Source organism: Sorex araneus, chromosome 4, assembly GCF_027595985.1.
Source record: "Sorex araneus isolate mSorAra2 chromosome 4, mSorAra2.pri, whole genome shotgun sequence".
NCBI lineage: Eukaryota > Metazoa > Chordata > Mammalia > Eulipotyphla > Soricidae > Sorex > Sorex araneus.
In genome coordinates this window covers 81,004,715-81,015,271 of record NC_073305.1, presented here as the reverse complement: position 1 = coordinate 81,015,271, position 10,557 = coordinate 81,004,715, and the positions used below count along the sequence as shown (strand labels likewise).

Here is a 10,557-nt window from a genome sequence, read left to right as displayed (position 1 = left end):
CAGTTGTTTTTGTTCTTTTGGATGTGAGCCAGTCTCTGTGGTGTGAGGTGATAATCTCATAGTTGTTTTGGTCTGCATCTCCCTGATGATTAGTGATGAAGAGCATTTTTTCATGTGACTTTTAGTCATTCGTATTTCTTCCTTGAGAAAGTTTCTGTTCATGTCTTCGCCCCATTTTTTGATGGGCTTGGATATTTTTTTTGTAGAGGTCAACCAGTGCTTTATATACCCTTGATATCAAGCCTTTATCGGATGGGTATTGGGTGAATATCCTTTTCCATTCTATAGATTGCCTTTGAATTCTGGTCACTGTGTTTTTTGCGGTGCAGAAGCTTTTTAGTTTAATATAGTCCCATTTGTTTATCTCCGTTTCTACTTGATTACTTAGTTCTGTGTCATCTTTGAAGATACCTTTAGCTTCAATATCATGAAGGGTTTGCTGACCTTGTCTTCGATGTACCTTATGGATTGTGGTCTGATGTTGAGGTCTTTAATCCATTTTGATCTGACTTTGTGCATGGTGTTAGGTCGATGTCTAGCCCATTTTTTTGCATGTGGCTGTCCAGTTATGCCAGCACCATTTGTTGAAGAGACTTTCCTTGTTCCATTTCACATTTCTTGACCCCTTATAAAGGATCAGATGGTCATATATTTTGGATTGCATGTAGGGATATTCCATCCTGTTCCATTGATCAGCGGCTCTGCCTTTGTTCCAGTACCATGCTGTTTTGTTATTGCTTTGTAGTAAAGTTTGAAGTTGTGGAGGACCAGCAAAAGGAACCCAAGCAAGACCGAAGGAAAAAAATAATAAAACTTAGAGCATAAATTAATGATAGGGAAACCCGAAAGACAATCTGAAAGATCAAAGTTCTTAAATAATTTTTAAAACCCAGAAAGGAGAGTAGAGGATTATGGTGCTCTATGATGCTGTATCAGTGGATACACTAACATTTGGCAGTATACACTTGCCAAAATTCAATAGTGAAGATCCCTTGAAAATTGGGACTTTGGTTGGTAATTGTGTGTTCATCATTGTATCACTGTCATCCCCTTGTTGACTGATCTACTCGAGCAGGCACCAGTAATGTCTCCATTTGCCTCAGCCCTGAGATTTTAGCAGCCTCTCCTTACTCATTCTTCCCAACGATTGGAGGATTTTTTCAGGGTCAGGGGAATGAGACCTGCTATTGTTACTGTATTTGGCATATCAAATATGCCACAGGCAGCTTGCCAAGCTCTTCTGTGTGGACCGGATACTCTCGGTAGCTTCCTGGGCTCTCCGAGAGGCATATATATATGTATATATATACATATATATATATTTCCCTTTATGATGATGTGTCACGTGGCTTCACGGACGCATGGTCCAGGAATATGTTCACTCATGCGTGAGGCTCAGCCAGAGTGTGTGGAAAGTGGCCTGGAGTGTGGTGTCAGTGGGATATTGGAGGTCGGCTGCCAGGGCTGGGTCCCTTGGGGTAGGGTGGGGTCTCACCCGCCCCACTTTGGGGCACCCCTGGCATGGAGTCTGGTGGCCTGGTTATGGGGCCTCATTTTATGCTCCCTTCTGGGAGAAGCAGCCATGAGTTCTGGAGGGTGGCTGAAGAAGAGATTATCTGGCACTGGCAGGAGGCGTTTATGGGAGTGATCCCTGGATTGCCCAAGATTGGGGGAAGGAGGCAGAGGATCTCTGTTCCCGGGTCCTGTTGAGCCCCAAGTCCAAGATCACAAAGTTCTGCATTACCTGGGTTCTGTGGGACTTCCCTCATGCATGAGTCTCAGCCCAAGCATGTGGAAAGCGGACTGGAGTGTGGCGGCGGTGGGGTAGTGGAGGTTAGCTGGAAAAAAAGATAAATATTTAGTAAAAAATAAAGTGTGTTCATAAATTCTAAAAAATATACTACTTCAGTAGTGTAAGTTGGTAATCGGGGGACTATGCAAGAGAAATCTCTGTTCCATGAATCAATTTTTCAGTGAATATAAAACAGTAAAAAAAATAGAATCTGTTTCAAAATAAAAATGCCTACATCTGAGTGGTAAGAAAATTGGCCATGTTCATTTTGGGGACATAATAGCTACAGTACACTGAGTGCCTAGCTTTGCAAAAAATACTTTATGTATATCACTTCATATAAGTTTCATTAAATCTTGTGCTTTGCCAACTGAACAACTTCTAACTGTACACCATGCTATTTTTCTTGTCAGGAATTTATATTTTAAAACATCTATTTAAAAATAAGATCTTTTTAAAACGGACTGAAGATGTTCTGCATGGAAATGGGGAATTGGGTTGAATGAGGTAGAATGGACTCTTCCACATATTTGCAAGAATCTATAGAGAAGGAACTGGACTGTCTCCATTGATTCAAATAGTGAACTAGAACCAATGCAAAAGTATTCTGGAAGCTAATTTGGGCTCTGTATAGGATGATCTTTGAGACAGTTCTACTTAAAAAAAGAAGCAACCCATCTAAATCAATCAATTTTTATTAATATTACACATCTAAAAGTTTCAAAGGTGGGCATCTTAGGTCTTTTTAAACTCTGGAATTTTTCACTTATTAATATTAATGCAGATCAAGCAGTGAAAAGCCAAGGCCTATTTTTTCCTCACTTTTTTTTTTTTTGGTTTATGGGCTCTACCCAAAGTCTACTTTTTTTGCTTAAAAACGAAAAAGAGAAGAAAAAGAGAAGTGAGTTTGAGGTGTAGCTCAGTGGTGGAGCTTTTGACTTGAATTAGGAGGTACTGTTCAATACACAGTACCAAAGGTGGTGGTGGGGTGGAAGTGTGATTTTATTCAACCTTGGATAAAATAATGCGGTGTCCTGTGAGTGGAGGCTAATTGTGACACTGCTTCAATGCAGTTAAGATTATCGCCTGGGCTCCCGTCCCTCCTCAAGACACACACACACACACACACACACACACACACACACACACACACACACACACACACACACACACACACACACACACCTCCCTTTCACTTCCAACCCGCTCCTTTTCTCTTTGATGATCTGGAGCCTTTCTTTCTGAAGTTCTGCTGTCCCTGTTCCTGCCACCCACGAGCCCCCGTTTTCCTCCCTGCTCTGAACCGCTCTGAGGGAGAGACTTCAACCGCGCGCCAAGTTGGCCCAACAGTAGCTCCCCTTAGACGGCTCACAGTTCCCCGTTTAGGGGGACCGGAACAGCCTTCCGCCCCAGGAAGCCCCTTCTGTGCCGGGCCCGGCCTGGGCAGCTCGGCGCGCCGGGCACCTGCCGCCGAGCGCGGACCGCCGCCAGGGGGCGCCAGCGCACACGCCCGCACCCGCCGCAGGACCCTCTGGGGAGGGGCGTCGCGACGCTCCCTCAGCCCGCGCCGGCCGCTCGGGTTCTGTCACCTTGGGAAAAGTCTCCTCCTGAGACGCCTCACGCACGGGTGGCCTCTGTCGCCCGCCTCCGTGGCGGTCGCCATCCAGTCCCCCTGAGCCTCCCCGCCACCAGCTTCCCCTCAGCCCCCACCCCCCTCCGCCACCGCCCGCCCGCCTCTGAGGGACCCTCGCGCCGCTCCCGCACTCCCGGGCGACGGCCGCGACGCGGAGCCTCGTGGGCTGAGGTGGGGCCTCGAGCGCGGCCAGCGGCTCCGGGGTCGGCGCCTGAGAGGATCCCGGCCGCTCGGGGCGCCCCGAGGGGACGAGGTAAGAGCCCGCGGGCGCGAGCGGGGGCGCGGCCGGGCGGGGGGCTGCTGACCGGAGCCGCGGGCGGCGCGCCCCTCCCCGGAGCCGCTTTTGTCCCGGGTGACGGCGGCGGAGGTGGCGGGGAGGCTGCGCGCGCGGGAACGGCCGAGAGCCCCGCAGCCCCGCGCCCGCCGCGCACGGCCCCGCGCCCGCCCCGACGCGCGCCCGCCCCGGCCGCCAGGTGCGCCCGCCGCGCCCGCGCTCCCCGGCTGCCGCCCGAGCCCGGCGCATCGCGGACGCCCAGCAGGTCGGTTATGTAACGGTGCCGGACCCGGGGCGGGGGTGGGGGGATCGCGGCGGGGGGCGGCCCCAGTGCCACCTGGCTAGAGGAAGGGAGGGGGCCCGCGGCCCGGAGAGAGGGGTCTCCTGACCTAGGCGACCCGGACCGAGAGCCCCCTGGATGGAGAAGGTGCGCGTGGGGATCGCGTGGCGAGGAGCCCCTTCCCCGCTGACCGCTGGCCCCGGGCTTTCTTCTCAGCAGCTGCAGCAGGTGTATTGGTGGGGGGGATACCGGGAACGAAGCCTTGGGTGGTCTCCTGGGCAGAGATCAGGAGGGGACTTGGGGGGAGGCAGCTAGCTGGGGCGCCCCAGGATCCGAAGAGAAAACGGATAGACGGCTTTGCCGGCGCCTAAAGGAAAACGCTTGGGGATGGGGAGGCTGGGGGGCGGGGGCGGGGAAGGTGCTGGGAAGCACAGCGGGTTGGGAATTATCCTGCCTGGGATTAGCGGACTTGGGTCATCTAAAAATAACTTCAAGTTTGAAAAGTGAAATAGAGGGGAGCGCAGTGTGCCGAGTCCTGCGTGCGGGATGCTTTGCCCCAGAAGTCACCGGAGGGGACGGGCAAATCCCAGCTGCCCGATCCTTCACTGCTTCCAGGTCTCACTGGTTTCCAGGTTGCTTGGGTTTGACTTTTAGTTAATGATTTATTCTCCAAGCGTGCTGTCTTTTTCTTACTCCCAAATGAGTTATAACAGACTACCTGTTTTGAATCGCTCCCATTTCCTACATTGAATAACCGTGTTCAGTAGACCTCTAGCGAATCCGCTGCCGAAGCTTAACTTTTTTTTAATTGAGGTAACATGATTTACAAGAGCGCAAACATTAATGTGTTTTAGGGGTACAATGTAACGACTCCATTCCCACCACCACATTGTTTTAGTAAAAGGAAAGGTTTCTGGACTTCATTTAACTTGCCATCCATAATTGGAGAGGAAAGGATGCTAGAACTTTCTAGCTCGCATTCCTCTGCTTTCAGCTAGAATGCCTCTTAACCTATCACAGAAGCGGCTTTAGGAAAAGTAGGGCACTTTTAATAATGCAACTCAACTTTCACACATATTTCATCAACTTTAAAACGCAGGACAACTGTATCACAGGTACAGGGCAACACTTGCTAACCGGTTTCCTCCAATGTGGCAGCAAACTGAAGTTTAAAACACCCAGGAGCTGGAAAGGAGAGAGAAGCAGGTCGTGCTAACTGTATAACAAGGCAGGAGAGTGAATGTTTGGCTGCTTTATAGTCCACTCATTGATTTTCTTTAGCCTCAGAGCTATTATCTTAAGAATAATCAGCCATTGAGTTGCAGTGGTCTAAACATGAATTGTACCTTGTTTTTTAGATACACTGCAAAATCATCTCTACATTTTTTGAGCACTTACTACCCCAGTTCAGTTCATAGAATTTGGTGATGGAAAGATATTTTCAACTAAAGCTTTAGGATTCCAAGAATTTTCAAAATGCAGATCCTGCAGAACCTAACCAAAGCTAGGAGTATGTGACTCCTGTAATGAAGATTTAAAAGGCATATAAGTGGGAAGTTGAGATCTTTGACAACTCCAAGTACACATCATGCTCTTAAAAATCACTTGCATAATTATTTGCATGTCATCATATTATTGCAGAAATTAACTTTATTGAGATCAACTTTGATAGTCACTAAGGTCTCATTTTCTCAGTCTTTTGGCTTTCTATGTTGCCCACTCAGTTTATTCAGTGTTTATGTCTTAAGATTCTACTGTGTGCTGTGTAAGTCCAATGTCAGAGACTAAAAGAATGAGGCCTATGCCTTTTAGAAATCTATCATGGAGCAAAGGATTAAAAAAATGAATAATGATCAGTGTGCTAAGTGTTTAATGGAGAAAGGAACCTTTTCAGTGAGAGCTCAGGAAGAAAAGGGTGGAGGAACTCTGAAAGTGCTTTAGGAACAGTTCACATCTGGCCTACATCCCAGTAGTTGGTGGGAGTTGCTAGAGGATGAAATTGTTGGTTCACATAGAAGGAAAGGTCACATTCAAAGAACATGTAAGTGTTATGAAGCATAGGTGACAGGAGATTTGGGGGATACTGGTGAACTTGAACTGTGAATATACACAAATGAGAAGAAGAAATCATACTGCTCTTATGAAAGAAGTGAGTTGACCTAACAAAAGTGGCTTTAGAGGTGTTAAGTAGGTGGGGTTGCAAAGAGAGATGAGCTCATATTAGGAATTATTAGAGTAGTCTAGGCAGAAAGTAAAGTGTGTGTGATGGAGGTAGTAAAAAGATCTGCAGGGAGCTATTTCAAAAGGAGAATTCGTGGCAGTAGGACTGGAGCGATAGCACAGCGGGTAGGGTGTTTGCTTGCACGAGGCCGACCTGGGTTCAATCCCTCTGTCCCTCTGGGAGACCCCAGCAAGCTACCAAGAGTATCCCACCCGCATGGCAGAGCTTGGCAAGCTACCCATGGTGTATTTGATATGCCATAAACAGTAACAGCAAGTCTCACAGTGGAGACGTTACTGGTGCCTGCCCAAGCAAATCAAGAACAATGGGATGACAGTGATACTGTGATACAGTGATACAGGAGGTAGTGCAGTGGAAGAGAAGTTTAGATGTATAAATGGATGATTATGCTTTTAACTGAACTAGGAAGTAAATGAGGAAGGGAGATTTGAAATGATGTGGAATTTTGACTTTTCACTGGAAATTTACCTATAATGTCAGGCACAAGTCAACTTTGCACTTTCATGTGACTTTTATTCAACATAGTACGTAAGTCCCAATCAGAGTGATTAGATAAGAAAAAAAGAAAAAAGAAAGTATAACTTTCTGTACTTATATATGACATAAAGAAAACCCAAAGACTTCATCAAAAACTTAACTGGTAAACAAATTTAGTAAAATTGTAGGAAATTAGGGGACAGCAATAGCAGAATGGGTGCTTACCCTGCATGTGACTCAGCTGGGTCAATCCCGGGCATCCCATATGGTCCCCTAAGCCCTCCAAGAGTGACTCCTGAGGGCAGAGCCAGGAATAAGCCCAGAGCTCTCCTGAGTGCACCCTCCTGTGCCAAAACACCTATAGGGAATAAAATTAATATAGAAAATAACTTGCATTTCTATATACTAATAGTGAATGTTAATAAATAGAAACTAACAAAAGCATTCTGTAAGTGCATCAAAAAAGAATAAAATGCTGACAAATTTAGCAAGGAGGTAAAAATATCTGTACATTGAAATAAGAAATCAATGAATGAAATTAAAGGAGACAAAAAGAAATGGAAATATACTATAAACTGTCATATTAGAATAATTAGTATTAAAACTACCCAAACTACTCAAGGTAATAAATAGATACAGTGCAATCCCTGTTAAAATTCCAATGATATTTATCAGAGAAAATGATTCTAAAATTTGTGCAACCATAAAATATCTCGAATAATCAAACATTATTGAGAAAGAACAGAACCATAGAAATCAGAATCCTGTATTAAAAACTAATTGCTATACTAACCAAAAAATTATAATGTTGGAATAAAAGAAGACATCTATCTTAATAGAACAGAATAGTGAGAACAGAAATAAATCTATTCATGTATGTACTTGAGTAATTTATGACAAAGGAGTCAAGAATATGATTATAATAAAGGTATCAGTAGGAAAAGGATAATCTAATCAATTAATGGTGTTTGGAAAACTAGGTAACCATATGAAAAAGACTGAAACTGGGGTATTATTTCACCCTATACACTTGAATCAACATAAAATTGATTAAAATTTTGAGCACATAACCTTAAAGTTCCCTGAAGAAAACATATGGAAGATCATTCAAATGATTCTTTGAATTTGTCATAAAAGCCACCATTACAAAAACAAATGAGTAGGGGAACACTGGTGGAGGGAAATTGACACTGGGTATGGGATTGCTGTTGAATTATTATATGCCTAAAACCCAACTATCAATAACTTTGTAAATCACAGTTCTTTAATTAAATAAAATTTATTAAAATAAAAATTATTAAAGAAAAAACAACCAAAAATGTGTGGTACCTCATCAAACTGGAAAGGCTCCTGTTTAGTATAAGAAAGATACTAGATGAAAAGGCAGTGCATCATAAAAGATTTGCAATTCTTGTATATGATAAAGGGTTAATACCTAAATTATATAAAGAAATCAAATATGGGCTGGAGAGATAGTACGGGAAGTTAGTGACTTACCTTTCATGTGACTGACTGCCATTAGATCCATGCTCTCCTGAACTTCTCCAAAAGTGACCTCTGCATAAAAAAACAGGAGTAAGCCCTGAGTATTGCTAGATATAAACCAAAAACCAAGTGTAAAAACCACTCAAATAACATAATAGCAAAAAAAACATCAACTAAAAGTATACAGGGGCACTCAGCATGTGAATCAAGTGATAGAGCACAATCCTAGCATGTGCATGGTTCTGAATTTGATCGCCGATTCAGATTACTATGGCACCTGATTACTGCTGGGTATGGCCCCTACATTTGAAAACAAAAAAAAAAGCACATTAGGAGGGAGGATGTAGCTCCTGGTAGAATTTGTGTATGAGGTGCTTAAATCCCCTTGCCCCCCAGCCCCAAACACAATAAATTGAACAAAATTGAATAAAGGAACCAAATAGACAGCTTTCCAAAGAACATATACAGGTAGCCAAGAAATACATAAAAAGGTTCATGCATAATCACTAATAATTAAAGAAATGCAAATCCAAAATCCAAACCATAATGAAATATCACCTGTGAGAAAGGTTATCAGAAAAGATAGAAAGAAATATGTCCTGGTAAAAATTGTCCTGGAGAAAAGGGAATCATTGTGGACTGTCGGCAGGAATGTCAATTGACACAGCCATAATTAATAGTGTGAAGATTCCTCAAAAATTAGTAATAGAGGGGTGGAACAGTAGTACACTAGATAGGGCACTTGCTTGCAAATGGTTGGTCTCGTTTCGATCCCTGGAACCTCATAAGGTCCCCCAAGCCCTGCCAGGAATGATCCCTAAGTGCAGAGAAGCCCTGAGCACATCTGGGTGTTTTCCCTAAACAAAACAAAAATTAATAGTAAACTGCCATATAATCCAGAAGTCCCAATTTTGGATATTCTCTTAAATTTAGTAGAAATTATGACTACCTTAAAATTGTATCTGCACCCAGCCCATGTTCGTCACAGTATTATTTATTTTCACGAAGGCATGCCAAGCAACCTAAATATTTTATTTACAGATAGATCAAGAAAATATTTAAACTATTTTACACTTTATTATTATTTTTAATGTAGGAGTACTGGTATTTATTATTTTACACTTTTGAATATATATATTTTTGTTTTTTTCAGGGAAGGGAGACCACACTTGGAAGAGATCAGGACTTACTCCTGGCTTGTGCTCAGGCATCACTCCTGGTGGGGCTTGGGGGACAATATGAGGTGCTGGGGATTGAACCCAGGTTCTATGTGCAAAGCAAGTGCCCACTTGCCCTACTATCTCTCCACCCCCCAAATATAATTATTTTTATTATTGTTTTTTTAATCTCTCCTTGCATCCATTTAAGAGCAGGCTTTCTTAGAGACCAAGTTAATTTAATATAATTAATTTATTTTTGCTTTTTGGGTCACACTCAGTGATGCACAGGGGTTACTTCTGGCTCATGCACTCAGGAATTACTTCTGGCAGTGCTGGGGGGGACCATATGAGATGCTGGGAATTGAACTTGGGTCAGCCGCGTGCAAAGTAAACACCCTACCTGCTGTGCTATCGCTCCAGCCTCAAATATAATTATTTTTATCATGACATATTCAACCATAAAAAGAAGGAAGTGTTGCTCTTAGGCAAAGTGGATAAAACTTGAGTGAGTTATGTTCAGTGAGATAGACAGATGCAGTATTTTTATGATTTTCTTATATAAGCAATACTTTTTTAGAAACCACAAATACATAGATACAGAGAAATATTGATGGTTGCCAGAGGTAGAGAGGATGAAGATGGATGGGTGAAATGGGTAAAAAAGACGAAAAAGTACAACTTCAATTTCTAGCTATACATTTTGAGAATGTGTAGCATGGTGACTATAATTAATAATACTGTATTGATGAATTTTAAATTGATTAAAGTTGACTTTAAAAGTTCTTATCCACAAGAATAATTAACTGTAATAATGTGAGGTAATAGACATTAATTGAACACATTGTAGTGATTGTAGTTCATACCTATACTTCATCATTATGTTGTGCACTTTGTTAGTACCAATGGTGTTTATGTGAATTATATATGGATAGTGCTTGCTGATAAAAGACAAAATACAGTCTTGTGAAAAATGGAAAATATTATTTTTGAGCATTCAAATAAAAGTGGTCAGTTGTTTGGTGCTTTTATTTTTTAAGGGTAATTTCTTCATTCTTGGTGTTAACATCTCTTATTACATCCCTTCATTCCTAAGACTTTTGGGGGGTTTGCCTTTGGAGAAGCAGAAGAATTAAAAAATTTTTTTTTACTGAATCACCATGTGGAAAGCTTTCAGGCTTAAGTCTCAGTTATACAATGCTCGAACACCCATCCCT

The 10,557-nt window shown here is 43.1% G+C and overlaps 1 protein-coding gene across 2 annotated transcripts in view; it reads left to right on the top strand.

The window, feature by feature from the left end:
- The first annotated feature begins 3,315 nt into the window (after window positions 1-3,315).
- Window positions 3,316-10,557, top strand: part of RCAN2 (regulator of calcineurin 2) — a 339,550-nt gene continuing 332,308 nt past the window's right edge. The window contains exon 1 of one of the 2 annotated variants that reach the window (XM_055134482.1): window positions 3,316-3,678. The gene's annotated coding sequence lies outside the window, so the exon portion shown is untranslated. Of the gene's footprint in view, window positions 3,679-3,857; window positions 3,965-10,557 lie in introns of those variants that run through there. The other variant, XM_055134483.1, reaches the window with a different exon arrangement.